The following is a 16,511-nucleotide window of genomic DNA, read 5'->3' on the forward strand; positions in this document are numbered from 1 at the left end:
AAGGTAAAATGCAAAACAAATACAATATAGTAAAGTTAAAAAATAGAAAATAAACCAATTTAAAAAAAAATAAAAGAAAATATAAAAAAAATAATTTAAGGTATAATGAATAGTAAACTCAGGACTTCCCTGACAATCGAATGATTAAGACTCTGCACTTCCACTGAAGGGGCGATGAGTTCCATCCATGGTTGGGGAACTAGAATATCACATGCCACAAAAAAGCAAGCTAAATAATACTACTTTTTTCCTTCATTTCTTGAAAATTTATTTTGGTTTCTTTGTTAATTGAGTGGGTATTGGGATGGTCATAGAAATATTGATCAGAGCTACTCACTTGGGTGACAAATAGCAGGTAAATATTAATATATCTATTTTTCTTTCAGTTATTTAGTTTCATATTTTTAATATTATGTCTTTATTTTTGTCATTTTGATTTTCTATCATGTGACATTCACATATAAAGGATGCAAAATTAATGTATACTAAGAAAATGATGGATATCCAATGATAAATGTTGGAATGTTGCAATATTAAAATTCTAGTTGGATTTATTCCTTTGCATTTGGGCAACACAGTTTAAGAAACAATAATTCACAATTATGCTTATAACACTGTAACATTACTGTAGCATATTTGTGCAATAGTTTTAAATAATTAAAAAAAACCTCTCACAAATGTAACTAAGTATATGATTTAAGTATTTTCCCTTAGAATTTTCCAGACTCCTTTTTCTATTACTTTTCTCTCAAGATATTTTATCCTTTTTTTTTTTCCAAACATTTTGGATATACTGACTCAGATGAAAGGGACTAAATGAACAAATTGTCAGCTTTGATCAAAACTGGCATTTAAGATGTTCCACAGAGCTTGTGTGCCAGTTATTGATACTCTGCAAGTTCCCAAGATTCATATATCAGTTTATGACTGTAATAACCTTACTTAAAGTGTACTTTAAATATGACTTTTAATTACATAGTGCAACATAAAATTTTGAACTCTATACAAAAAACACTAGAGATTTATTTTCATCCAAGGACAAATGTTTCCATTCCAAATCCAAGGTGCCCCAAGATACTGCATTGTAATATTGAATGTATATTTATATGGTACACTTGTTAACATGAGTAAGCTAATTCTTATAAAGCAGAGTGTGTATATTTTTCATGAAAAAATAGCCATTTATAATAATATTAAAGTTATTAACTTCATTATAATATTATTTTACTTAAAATCATATTATTATCTAAAATGTTTATAATATTTATTATGAATTGTATCACACATATAATCTCAAAAAAAGATGTACAAGTCAAAATGGATTTCTTTGTTCAGGAAATAGATTATTGATTAATTGCAATTCAAATCGTGGGATAGCATGTATTTATCTTTCATGTATATTGGTCAAGGGAGGTCGGTCAATGATTTATTCATATCTTATTAATGGATAATAGAGAGATGATCTAGACAATTTTCTGACTCTTGAGCTCATCTCACGCTTATTAGTTGTTTGTATCATTATTGTGCATCTATAAACAGAGATTTCACTGTAGTAGTTTGTTTTATAAATTTGAAAATAAATACAATGAATATTTTAGTAGCATTTAATAGAGAAAACCTTCAGAGATCATAAGAAGTAATTGTGTTAACAAGCCTCTTAAAATTTCAAAGTAGTTGAAACAAACATGAACATTTGAATTATAATATTTCAAACTCATGCTTAGTTTAAAATCCCAAACTTCTCTGAGCAAAAGTATTTAATTGTTCAGTAACATATTCCTTGTTTATTGCTAAATAATACTAAATATTTTAAATATATATGCTTGTGTGTGGTGTGTGTTTATGTGTGTGTGTGTGTGTGTATCGCATGTGGTGGAATAATATAGCAATCCTCCCAATGCTTCCAAAAAGAGAAAAATTTTAATACATTCAAGAAATTGTTTCACTTTTCTTAGATTCAATCCTCATTTTTGTCAGAATAATTCAGTATCACCAGTTTTCAAGTTGCTGTCATGTTTCACCTGGACCATTACAGTAGCCTACTAATTTGTCCCCCTGCTTTTGTGTCTTACTTCTACAGCCTATTCTCTATAAGAAAGCAAACAGCTCCTTCTTAAATGTAAGTATGGTCATTCCAATTCCCTGCTGAAGCCCTTTAATGGATTGACCCCCTTTTTAGGACCAAAGACCTTAAGTCTGTTCCCAAATCCAATGTGTTTTGGCCACTGGTTCTTTCTCTGACCCCATCATCTGTTCACTCAGGCTGGTGGCTGCCCTAGACATACTGGCCTCTGGCTTTTTCCTTGGTCATGCCAAGAAAGCAATTTTTTAAAGTATTGGCTCAGGTCTCTTTCCTTGTATATTTTCTAGCCTCATTTTACAACTTAAGATCATCCCAAGTATAACCAAAAGGATTTATCAACCTCCCTAAATTAAATTTGAACCTCATTTCACTCTGTATCTTCTGACCCAACTTTATTTTTCTTCAAAGGAATCATCTCCTAGTAATGTATTTATCTTTCTTTGTTTGCTGTTTCCCTTCCATCTCTTTATCTTCAATATGATGTCACAAAAAGTTTCTTTTTTTGTTAGTTTTATTGTGTTTTTTTATGTTGTCTTTCATTTTACTTTGATTTTTGCTGCACTTTTTCAAAAGTTATAACAATTTGGGAGCAATAAGTTGCATTTCAAAAAAAAACAATTAGATGCATATTATCATATAACTAAGTTAAATAATAGGTTTATTAATATTAAGCATTTCCCTCTAGTCTTGTCCACATATCTGAAAAAGTGCATTTTAAAAATTTATAGGGACCACATTAACTTAGAGTTGTAAAACTATTAGAAAAGATACATTTAGGAGATACTTAAGAAGGAATTTTTAGGAAATTACTCCTCATAATGTCCCCATTGATGAGTTACTTATACCTTCTAAGACGCATAAGCATGACTCTAACTAGTCTTTATTGCATGTATAAATGGATTCATAGATAGATGGATGAAAAAACTTGATTTTGAACAGATGTGTTTTATCTTTTTTTCATCCCTTCGGTGAGAAGAGGATTTCTGTCCTGGGTTATGAGGTACACATAACACCTGACCTTGGACAGATGAGATCGACAGCTGGTTATTAGCCTCATATGCTCACAGCCAGGGAAAGAAGGACACTATATCACACAAGGCCACGTGCAGGCTGCACTAAGAACAGAAGGAACAAGCAAGGCCTGCAGGAAGCAGGGTTTGTAGCAACAAGGAGGGAGTTGTGAAGGACTTATTTGAACAAGGCAGCTAGCTGACAGGGAAATGAAGTCTGATACCTAGAAATTAAGCAGTCAATGGGCCTGACTGAGGAGGGTTGTTTGGCTCCGGGACCTTAATCATAGAAAAGAGGAACAGGCATATGGTTAGGCACTTTAAAGCCCTCCAAATTGTACCAGATTTTCAAGGCAGCACATGATATTGGATGTTAATTTCAGACCTTGTACCACATATGTTATGCATAAACAAAAGCAGACCTGTAACCCAATTCTGGTTCCTGAAACAGAAACTGCTGAATGCATCAAATTGGAGTCATTAAATAGAAGCTGAGGTGGAATAATAGATATGCCATTTGTTGAGCCTTTATCGTAAAGCTGGTGAGTTTGAGTTTTATTCAGGCACAAAATAAGAGTTCAGGAGTTTTTCACTGGACATTTAATTCCAATGTGTGTACCCAATTTTAGTAGCATCCATAATTGGTAGTGTTATAAGACATTTCTAGAACTTTAAGAGTAAAATTAAATAATATGTCAGTGTACCAATTAAGAAGCAGAAAACTGTATTGCGTACTTTAATTTGTAAAGAGAAACTTGTGGTTTTTATTTCCATTATTTTATGGATAAAGCAATGATATTAAAACCATGTAAATAATCTAGTCAAAGTTATGGCACAATTCTTTTATTCACCAAATCCAGTAACATTTCTACCAGAAGACAATTCCTTTGTAGGGGCACTTTAGAAATGCGTAATATTCAGTCAACAGAATTTATCAACACTTTTTAAGTACAAACTAAAATATTCAAATATTAGAACAATAAGAAGATATAAAAATAGAAATAAGTACTCAACTGTGGAAAATACTGAAAGAGATGGGAATACCAGACAACCTGACCTGACTCTTGAGAAATCTGTATGCAGGTCAGGAAGCAACAGTTAGAACTGGAAATGGAACAACAGACTTGTCCCAAATAGGAAAAGGAGTACGTCAAGGCCGTATATTGTCACCCTGCTTATTTAACTTATATGCAGAGTACATCAAGAGAAATGCTGGGTCGGATGAAGCACAAGCTGGAATCAAGATTGCCAGGAGAAATATCAATAACCTCAGATATGCAGATGACACCGCCCTTATGGCAGAGAGTGAAGAAGAACTAAAGAGCCTCTTGATGAATGTGAAAGAGGAGAGTGAAAAAGTTGGCATAAAGCTCAGCATTCAGAAAACTAAGATCATGGAATCCAGTCCCATCACTTCATGGCAAATGGATGGGGAAACAGTGGAAACATTACAGACTTTATTATTATTATTTTTTGGGGGGAACCCAAAATCACTGCAGATGGTGATTGCACCCATGAAATTAAAAGACGCTTACTCCTTGGCAGGAAAGTTGTGACCAACCTAGACAGCATATTAAAAAGCAGAGACATTACTTTGCCAACAAAGGTCCATCTAGTCAAGGCTATGGTTTTTCCAGTACCCATGTATGGATGTGAGAGTTGGACTATAAAGAAAACTGAGCACTGAAGGATTGATGCTTTTGAACTGTGGTGTTGGAGAAGACTCTTGAGAGTCCCTTGGACTGCAAGGAGATCCAACCAGTCAATCCTAAAGGAAATCAGTCCTGAGTGTTCAGTGGAAGGACTGATGTTGAAGCTGAAACTCCAATACTTTGGCCACCTGATGCGAAGAGCTGATTCATTTGAAAAGACCCTGTTGCTGGGAAAGATTGAAGGCAGGAGGAGAAGTGGACCACCGAGGATGAGATGGTTGGATGGCATCACTGACTCAATAGACTTGAGTTTGGATAAACTGTGGGTGATGGTGATGGACAGGGAGGCCTGGAGTGCTGCAGTCCATGGGATTGCAAAGAGTTGGACATGACTGAGTGACTGAACTGAACTGAACTGAAGTACTAAACTATATGCCTTTAATGAATTTTAAGAATTTGAGTTTTTTGTTTCAATGAAAGGAACAGAAAACTGTGATTGGGATAGATATGGGAAAGGGCTGGGAGGGAGTTAAAGAAACATATGTGGACACTCAACTAGCAATTGTAACATTCTATTTGTTAAAGTATACATTTTGTATACTTAAACACCTGACACTCATGCAAACATATATATATATACATATATATATATATATATGTTAAAGATTCAATGTTTTTTAGCTGATTAATTAATGAGGAAACCAGAGATAAGTTAAAACCAGTTCAATGAGAATTTGAGGAGCTTGGTCTTCATAAGTAATTTAATAAAGGAATGTTAAACTAAGATTGTGGGATTAGAGACAAAATTGATTAATGCCTTAAAGAACAATAAATGTAATTTTTAAAATGCTCTTTTCTTGAAGTTAAAGGTGAAAAATGGTCCAATCAATACAAAGCCAATTAAAGATGAAAGCCTTATACTGCACTGGAAGAACACTCAGTAATCTCTTTTGCCAATTTTCAAGTTCAATATATTTTTTCTAACACTTTGAATCTTTACAAAAAACATATGAGATGAATATATTTGAATACATTTATCATCATTTTACATATAAGAAAACAAAGTTCAAAAATATCTAAGTAATTGCACAGAAAAACTCAAAGTAAATAAGCAGAAAATATTGGATATTAATGAATCAGTCCTCTCTATTCACAAATTTATTTTCTTTCCATTGTAACTATTTTCTTCTTAAGCAAGCCCTACAGGTTGAACAATCATTAAGCAGAAATATATTAGAAGGGAAGCAAATATTAAATTGGTAGTCAGTTCTGTAACCAATATGTATATAAAGTGATGTTTTATATGTAAATCTTGAAACAAATTTTTTGATATCACTCCACTTCCCTCATTCTCATCTGATAATTATTATAATAATAATTTAAAAATTGGCAAGCTTCAAACTATCCATCTGCCCCATTTCATCCATCTTATCTATGCATATATTGTTGTTTCACTTCAGATACTATAAAAGAACTGCCCCCTACTTCAAACAAAGCTCCTTTCTTTGAACTGTGACCCCCTTTGTCATGTATTCAAAGATACCCATGCAGATATTCTATCTACTCTCTCTTCCACATTGTGTTTCTTCCCTTCCTTTTATTCTCATCGGATATAAGGTGAAGTCACTCAGTCGTGTCCAACTCTCTCGACTTTCTGCGACCCCATAGACTGTAGCCTACTAGGTTCTTCCATCCATGGGATTTTCCAGGCAAGAGTACTGGAGTGGGTTGACATTTCCCTTCTCCATGATGCTATATCTTTCTCTTCATTTCCTATATATATATATATATATATATATATATATATATATATAGAGAGAGAGAGAGAGAGAGAGAGAGAGAGAGATACAGCTTTAGCTCCAACTAGTAATCTGTTCCCTTCTTTCTTTAGAGAAAATATTCTATGAAAATAATGTCTTTGTAGCTTGTTCCAATTTTTTTCTTATGCTTTTGCCATTGTTGTAGAATTGCATGTAGTGAGATTTCATCACCTCTCCACTGAAACTGCTCTTACCAGAGTCATAAATAATGTATAAATGGTGAAATATACAATCCATTTCTTTTTTAATCTTACCTGAAACTCTTTACCTGTTTGGCTCCTAGGATATAATAGTTTTCTAGCTGAACTCAAGTCTCACTTGTTTCACTTCTTAGTTTCTATTGCTAATTCTTCCTATCTCCCTGATTTGTTAATTTTAGGAGGGATGGAGGGCACATTCTTATAAGAACATTAGTAAGCTGATTCAAATTTTATATTTTCAGCCTGAACTTTTCCTGCGAATTCAGTCTCATGTATTCAACTGCCTACTCAAGGTACTGGGATCTTCCCTCATAGCTCACTTGGTAAAGAATCTTCCTGCAAGTCAGGAGACCTGGGTTCGATTCCTGGATTGGGAAGATCCCCTGGAGAAGGAAATGGCAACCAACTCCAGTATTCTTGCCTGTAGAATCCCATGGACAGAGGAGCCTGGAAAGCTAGAGTCCATGGGGTTGTAAGAGTCAGACACGACTCAGCAACTAAACCACCACCACTCAAGGTCTTAAATCCCATCTCAAACCAGTGGCTGAAACATGGCAAATCCAAAACGCAGCTCCACATCTTTTCTTCTATTTCCCTTGCCATATCTCCATCTCAACTGATGTCAAGCCTATTCTTTTAGTAGCTCAGCAAAAATAATTGATCATTTTTGACTTCTCTCCCATAATCTGTACTTAATATACCAGCAAATCATTTTGATTTCATTTCTAGAATCTAATCATGTATTATCAATTTCCATACTAGAATCTTTCCCAAGCTACTATCATATCCCCATTAGACTATTCAGTATCATCCCAAAGTATCTCTTTACCTCAGTTTTCTTCCCCTGTTAATTTATTCTCCAGAGAGATAGCCAGAGAACTTCTACATATAAACTGCCATTTCTCTGTTCGAAGCCCTTGACTAAATTTCCATGTCTCTCTGAGTCTTTACAATGGTTGATTAAGTCTTCATATAGACTAGGCTTTTATTTTTTTAATTAATTTATTTATTTTAATTGGAGGCTAATGACTTTACAATATTGTGATAGTTTTTGCCATACACTGGCATGAATAAGCCATGGGGTCGCTGAGTCAGACACGACTGAGCGACTTCACTTTCACTTTTCCCTTTCATGCACTGGAGAAGGAAATGGCAATCCACTCCAGTGTTCTTGCCTGGAAAATCCCAGGGATGGCAGAGCCTGGTGGGCTGCCGTCTATGGGGTCGCACAGAGTCGGACACGACTGAAGCGACTTAGCAGCAGCAGCAGCAGTACATGTTATCTGGAGTCTGTCTCCTACCTCTCTGACTCTCACTGGCTCCGTCATCCTACCATATCAGCCTTCTGGTATTTACTAGGAAATTGCAAAAATTAACCCAGCTGAAGGGATTAGTAATTGATATTCTCTTTAATGAAATTTTATGCCCCTAGTTACCTTCATGTTTCACTACCTCACTTAATTTATGTATTTATTCAAATATTATCTCTTTTGGAGAGACCTTGCTTGACAACACTCTGTTTAAAAGAAGTATTTTCATTTCTTATACTTTTTTCCTGTGTTTTTTCTCCATTAATTACTATTCACATCCTATACATTTTAGTCAAAATGTCTTAACAGCTACTTCTGTCATGTGAATATAAAATGTTTGAATGAAGAAATTTCCTTTGTATTTGCCTCTCCCATCCCAAGCTCATAGAAGGGTGACTGAGTGCTTAGCATGTCATAGGCATTCAGTACACATGTGTTCACTAAGTCAGTGAATAATTAATAGACGAATAACATCTGAGTTAGGCTTCCCTTGTGGCTCAGATGGTAAAGTATCTACCTGTTGTGCAGGAGACCAAGGTTTGATCCCTGGATTGGGAGGATCCCCTGGAGAAGGGAAAGGAAGCCCACTTTAGTATTCTTGCCTCGAGAATTTCATGGGCAGAGGAGCCTGGCAGGCCACAGTCCAAGGGTTCGCAAAGAGTAGACATTAGTGAGAGACTAACACTTGCACTTTCAGGCACCTGAGTCAATAATAACGAATGATTACTGGATAATTTTCTCTTTTTTATTGACCCTCCATTCCAAATCAATCAGCCTTTCTATGTTTCATAGTCTTAATATTGTTCTAACTTTCCAAGATCAGGGTGACAATGGATCTAAAAAAGATGCACACATAATCCTCTACTGCAAATTACTTTCATTATTCTCAATGACATTTATATGCCTAACTATTCTTCAATGACATGAATCTAAAAAATTTTTTCCCTTAAAGAATGTCATTTAAAATACTATCATATGTTGCCTGAGTGATTGATACTACTAGAAAAGTAGGAGAACCTACTATGGATTCTAAAGTCTTTTATTTTCTTTTAAAGAACATGCTTAGGAAGACAGATAATGTGGAATTTTTAAGATGATCTGAAGTATCTAAAGCTTGAGTGATATAAATAATATCTCTAGCTCCAGAGTTAGTTGGAATTTTACATCCCCATTCATTAAAATGGGCAAAAAAAAAATGAAAGCCCCATAATTCTACAGAATGTCAGCACATATTAATCTAGTAGATAAGCGTATTAGACATTTCTAGGATTGTGGCCAAAGAACAAAGAAAAGTTGAAAGTAGGAAGTTTGGTAACTCAGAGAAGAGAAGAGCAGCACACAACTCCATCCAGGAAAAATTTCCTAAGGATAACCAATGGGATAATAAAAGAAAAGGTGATAAGATGGCATACACAAAATCCATATTTCTCACCTGTACCCTATTTTATCTTTTGCTTATATCTATTTACACATTCATGCATTAATGAAGATGACCATGGAATGTAGGTAGACAAATTATGAAAATATACTACAAAAAGCCAGGATGATGATGATGATGATACCTCTTTCCTAGAAGCATATTCTTTGCTTCTATATTACAAGGAGGGTTATTCTAAGGATTTACATATTCATAGAGTGACCAAAACTTCAGGACTCTGATTGTAGTCACTAGCTTTATGCCCACTTGAAAGAAGGCAGGCATGGAATGGAAAGGGAATGAAAAGATCATGTCTGTCACCTCTAGTCAGCACCCTCCAAGTGCTATCCTACCCATTTCTGTTTTTTTTTTTTTTTTTAATTCTAGGTATATTGATGTCAAATTACAACTATAAGGCTGAGCATATCAGGGTTTAAGTTTTGTGATTGCCTAAATTCTACACATAGCTGAAACTGAAGTCGCTCAGTCATATCCGACTCTTTGCAGGCCCATGGACTGTAGCCCACCGGGCTCCTCTGTCCATGGGGATTCTCAGGCAAGAATACTGGAGTGGGTTACCATTTCCTTCTCCAGGGGATCTTCCCAACCCAGGGGTCAAACCTGGGTCTCCTGCATTGCAGGCAGATGCTTTACTTTCTGAGCCACTAGGGAAACTCACACATAGCTATAGGCACATATCTGTGAGATTTACCTCCATCAGACTCTTTGCACAATGTGTACATTCCACTGACAATGTCAGGAAGAATCAACAAGATATCGAGATTCAATCAGTGGTAAACCTACAACATATAACACTTGTTTTCTTTTCAGAAAATGATGAAAATTTATTGAATATTGACAGTCAGAATGCCCAAATACATAAGCTTTTATTACTTGCCATTAACTAGCATATTGTAAATTCCATAGCTATGAAAGACTCTGTATGGATCTATGGCATCAATCCAATGTCAGAAAAAAAAAAAGAAGAAGAAGAAAGGTTCTTTTAATTTAATCATCTGACATTTTAACATGGGAAATAATGTGATAAATACAGAGAGTTTGTCCAAATGATGTACATTGGAAGACTTCCATGTTAAAATGGCTTTTAATACTTCCCTAGAAGGAAGATATAAAATGTGTTTTGTTTTCACTTTCTTCTATTTCTGTTTTTAACACAGCTCATCTTCAACAGTCTTCTGTGGTTGAATAGATACATTTGAAAGAGTATAACTGACAATTGTGGGTTATATGCCACTATCACTGTTTTAATTAGCAAATTACAATACTGAATATATTAAATACTTTCCAGTAAAGACTACTGATAAATGAGTGTCACCAACATTCTTGAATCCTCTCAAATGTTCGAAATCATTAGTACATGGATAGAAAATTTTCAGTGTTTAAAACCTTGCTATTCAAAGCTTAGGGCTTCCCTGGTGCCTGAGTGGTAAAGAATCCATCTGTCAGTGGAGGTGATGTGGGTTCAATCCCTTGGTCAGGAAGATCCCCTGGAGGTGGAATGGCAAATCACTCCATGGGAGTTCACTGGGAAATTCAAATTCAAAGTATAGTCTATTTTATTAGTTTTCTCTTGCCGCTATAAAAATTATGATAAACTTACTGACTTAACATTAATTTATTATTTTACAGTTCTGGATGTCAGAAGTCAGAAATGGGTCTCAGTGGGCTAAAATCAAGGTATCTGCAGAGATGCATTCCTTTCTGGAGGTTCTAGAGAGGAACCTATTTCCTTGTTTCCTCCAGGTTCTAGACACTGCTCACATTCCTTTGCTGATTAACCTTTCCATCTTTAAAGTCAGCAATGGCCAGCCCTGTCTTTCTGATGATGCAATCTCTCTCTTGTTCTGACTCTTCTACCTCTCCCTTTCCCACTTAAGGAACTTTTAGTCACATTGTGTCAATATGGATAAATACAAATAATCTCCTTGATTTATAGCCAGATGATTAGCCACTTTAATTCCACTTGCAATCTAAGTTTCCTTTTGCCAAATAACAAAACATGTTCATGGATCCCAAAGATTAGTACATGGACATCAATTATTAATAAATATTAGTAGACAGAATAAACATCAATTTTGAGTTGGCTAGAAATGAAAATTCTTGCAATCTATTCAAGCCTTACTCATTCAGAATCTTTTGGAGTAGAGTCCAGGATTCTATATTTTACCAAGATCCTCAAGTCATTTACAATAAGCTTGGGAAATAATGATTTAGGTTTGTGATCACTGTTGTTTAGTTGCTAAATTGTGTCTGACTCTTTTTCAACCCCAGGTACTGTAGCCCTCCAGGCTCCTCTGTCCATGGGACTCTCCAGGCAAGAATATTGGAGTGGGTTGCCATTTCCTTCCCTATGGGATCTTCCAGGCCCAGGGAATGAACCTACATCTCCTGCATTGGCTGCTGCTGCTGCTAAGCCACTTCAGTCGTGTCCGACTCTGTGCGACCCCATAGACGGCATCCCACCAGGCTCCGCCGTCCCTGGGATTCTCCAGGCAAGAATACTGGAGTGGGTTGCCATTTCCTTCTCCAGTGCATGAAAGGGAAAAGTGAAAGTGAAGTCGCTCAGTCATATCTGACTCTTAGCGACCCCATGGACTGTAGCCTACCAGGCTCCTCCGTCCATGGGATTTTCCAGGCAAGAGTACTGGAGTGAGTGGCAGGTGGATTCTTTTACCTCTAAGCCACTAGGGAAGCCCAATCATTCAGGAGATGCAATTGCTCATTAATAAGTGGCTTTCTTTGTCCAATAAGAATTAACATCCTAAAACTAAAGATACTTAATGACAATAGCTTATGCATTTTAGATCTGTGTCCAGCTCTCCTTTCCTCCCTTTTGCATTACTGAAAAAAGTTTACTACCAAATGTTTGAGTTAGCTGCTGTTGCTGTAGCCTCTTTTTTGCCCACCTTCTATTCCATGGTTTGCAAACATTTCATTTCTTTCCTCTCTCTTCTTACCCATTTCAGGACCACCACTGGTGCTATTCCTACTCTCAAACCAAGACTGCACCATGCCGGTGGCTTTGGAAAATAAATGATGTCTGAGATTTTTAATCCAGAGTCTGCTTATTACTGTTAACCTGTCTGGATATTGGTTTTGTCATTTCAATCTCTACTGCCAGACAGCTGTTCCATGGTGCATTTTTATGAATTGTAGCTGGGCATATCAATTTTTTTTTTCATGATGGAAATATAAAAAGTCAGATGAAATCATAATTCAAATTCTGTAAAAGTTTGTTTTAAAAAAACTCTGTTATAAAAATTCTACCATTTGTTATATAAAAAGTGATATATAACTACATTACATCAAAGATCACAGTTTTAAATAAAACTGAAGAAATAAGATTGCCTTACCTACTTTTCCACTTCCTCTCATGTTATCAGATATTTACTATCTTATTGATTCCATATTAGGAAGCATTATTTTTCTTTGTCACTCAGGTACAGACAGTGATCTGAATCCTTTTTCAAGGTAAATTATTATCTATGTGACATCAGGCAAAATGTTTAGCCTCTACAGGAACCTATGAGGCAGAAATCATGCAATGTTTATATGAAGCCCTGCCTGTCTCTGAATGATTACTAGATGTCAGGCCAAGTAACATTTGTGAACCTTCTCTTGCTGACTGACAAAGAGATCTCCACATTTTCATAAAAGTCCAGAGCATCATATCTTGTTTAGCATTCAGTGAAGAAGTATATGTCACAGCCAGTGTGTCTGGATTCCCTACTTGCGTTGTGAGACAAACTATGTATATTCAGTCCATCTACTATTAATTCATCTACTATTCCTGCAAGAAATTTGAGGCCTGATGTAATAGCTAATAAAACAAAAATAACATAGAAACATAGTCCAGGGAATATTTCTAGCTTATTTTCCAGGAAAAGAAAAATAATCATGATCTCTAACCAGAGGATATTTAACCCAGGAACACAGATCATGGAATACCTTACTTAAAAACAAAAGGAAAAGGGTGAAATCATTTACCCCATCTAATCTCCACTGGCAAAAAATAATGTTATGCTCTTGTCTTGAATTTTCCTATATCTATATCAAGTTTCTTAAATGTCCTAGCTCCTATTTTCTGATATGTAATATAGAATTAATGCTTATTTCATGCAGTTATTTTTAAAAAGAAATAATGTAATAAAACCCACAATAGATTGATTGGCATATAAGTAACTACTCAATAAACTATAATCACAATGATGCATCATGTCACTGCTATTTTTGCTATTTTATTTAAAATTGCTTTCAATTTAATTTAATTTTTAAAATATTTTTTAAAAGTATAAAACATAAAAAAAAATATAAAACATAGATCTACTATATATATATATACAGAGTGAAATCTTTAGTAAAGCTGACTAGCATACCCTTTCACATAGTTACATACAACTGGCCAATGGGTATGTGAAAGTTGCTCAACATCACTACAGGGAAATACAAATCAAAACCACAGCAAGACATCAAATCATACTTGCCAGAATGGCTATTACCAAAGATAAATTAATAATAAAGATGACAACTATTGGTCAGGATGTGGAGAAAACAGAACACCTATACACTGTTGGTTGGAATGTAGCCTGATACAACCATTATGAAAAACAGTATGCAGAGCCCTCAAAAAACTAAAGGTTGAGCTACCATATGACCCAGCAATCTCTCTTATGCATATATATATAAAGGGAATAAAATCAGTGCTTCAAAATAATATTTGTTTCTATTGTATTCAAAGTAGAAGTCTATATTTAATTCCATAATTTCTGTCATTTGATCCTTCTTTCTATGGAGATTCAGAAAATGAGATAAAGGAATAATGTGGGGAGATTTAGGAGTGGAAGTCATTGATTTTAACAAATGTATCAATTCCTAATATGCCCATTATTCTTTTTCTTTTAATTAAGAACAGGAAAACAAAAGAAAGCCAAAAAAAGAAAAAAGAAAAAAAACAATGCAATCAGTCTTTTCCTTCTGGTTAGACTCTTTAAAGACTTTTCAATATGTATTTTTTTTCTATGACATTTTCCCCTTTCCATTCCAATGTGATTCCAACCTCTAGCACCATCCAACAATTTTTATCACTTCATTCTTGTTAGTCGATTCTACTTTTTTTGTCACCAGCCCTATTTTTACCCCAGAAATCAAACTTCTGAAATGTATTTTGAGTGCTACAAAAGACTGCATGAAATTGTTTAAATATGAAGAATAATTATTTTCTCATGCAGATCATTAGTGATTCAAAACATGTGCTTATTTCAAGGAATTCAATGAAATATACATTTTTAGAAGGCATTCCTTCTCAGTGAGGAGTGCCCATTTCCTTAAAAACACAAAAGTACTAAGAAAACATTATAAAAGAGACCCACTCCAGTATTCTTGCCTGGAGAATCCCCATGGACAGAGGAGCCTGGCAGGCTACAGTCCATGGAGTCGCAAAGAGTTGGGCGTGAATGAGTGACTAGGCTGAGTGACTAGGCACAGCACAGCAATCTTATTTGAATAAGTCTATATTTCAAATTCTGAAAGATGATGCTGTGAAAGTGCTGCACTCAGTATGCCAGCAAATCTGGAAAACTCAGCAGTGGCCACAGGACTGGAAAAGGTCAGTTTTCATTCCAATACCAAAGAAAGCTAACGCCAAAGAATGCTCAAACTACCGCACAATTGCACTCATCTCACATGCTAGTAAAGTAATGCTCAAAATTCTCCAAGCCAGGCTTCAGCAATACGTGAATGGTGAACTTCCAGATGTTCAAGCTGGTTTTAGAAAAGGTAGAGGAACCAGAGATCAAATTGCCAACATCTTATGGATCATCAAAAAAGCAAGCGAGTTCCAGAAAAACATCTATTTCTGCTTTACTGACTATCTCAAAGCCTTTGACTGTGTGGATCACAATAAACTGTGGAAAATTCTGAAAGAGATGGGAATACCAGACCACCTGACCTGCCTCTTGAGAAACCTGTATGTATGTCAGGAAGCAACAGTTAGAACTGGACATGGAACGACAGACTGGTTCCAAATAGGAAAAGGAGTACGTCAAGGCTGTATATTGTCACCCTGCTTATTTAACTTATATGCAGAGTATATCATGAGAAACGCTGGGCTGGAAGAAACACAAGCTGGAATCAAGATTGCCAGGAGAAATATCAATAACCTCAGATATGCAGATGACACCACCCTTATGGCAGAAAGTGAAGAGGAACTAAGGAGCCTCTTGATGAAGGTGAAAGAGGAGAGTGAAAAAGTTGGCTTAAAGCTCAACATTCAGAAAACTAAGATCATGGCATCTGGTCCCATCACTTCATGGGAAATAGATGGGGAAACAGTGGAAACAGTGTCAGACTTTATTTTTGGGGGCTCCAAAATCACTGCAGATGGTGATTGCAGCCATGAAATTAAAGGACGCTTACTCCTTGGAAGGAAGGTTATGACCAACCTAGATAGCATATTTAAAAGCAGAGACATTACTCTTCCAATATAGGTCCATCTAGTCAAGGCTATGGTTTTTCCAGTGGTCATGTATGGATGTGAGAGTTGGACGGTGAAGAAAGCTGAGTGCCGAGGAATTGATGTTTTTGAACTGTGGTGTTGCAGAAGACTCTTGAGAGTCCCTTGGGCTGCAAGGAGATCCAACCAGTCCATTCTAAAGGAGATCAGTCCTGGGTGTTCATTGGAGGACTGGTTTTGAAGCTGAAACTCCAATACTTTGGCCACCTCATGCAAAAAGTTGACTCATTGGAATAGACCCTGATGATGGGAAGGATTGGGTGCAGGAGGAGAAGGGGACTACAGAGGATGAGATTGCTGGATGGCATCACCGACTCGATGGACATGGGTTTAGGTAAACTCCGGGAGTTGGTGATGGACAGGGAGGCTTGGCGTGCTGCAATTCATGAGGTCACAAAGAGTCAGACACGACTGAGCGACTGAACTGAACTGAACTAAATGTTGTTATATCTGACAGATAACCATGTAGTGGTGTTGTATTTTTTTT

At 35.8% G+C, this 16,511-nt stretch overlaps 1 long non-coding RNA gene across 1 annotated transcript in view; it reads right to left on the reverse strand.

Annotated features, from left to right (window-relative positions):
- The window catches only part of LOC145518628 (uncharacterized), a 346,657-nt gene that overhangs the window by 10,696 nt on the left and 319,450 nt on the right, over positions 1-16,511 (reverse strand). The gene's annotated exons all lie outside the window — the stretch shown is intronic.

The sequence above is a fragment of the Giraffa tippelskirchi genome, chromosome 8, assembly GCF_054371585.1.
Source record: "Giraffa tippelskirchi isolate mGirTip1 chromosome 8, T2T-mGirTip1v1.2.pri, whole genome shotgun sequence".
Taxonomy (NCBI): Eukaryota; Metazoa; Chordata; class Mammalia; order Artiodactyla; family Giraffidae; genus Giraffa; species Giraffa tippelskirchi.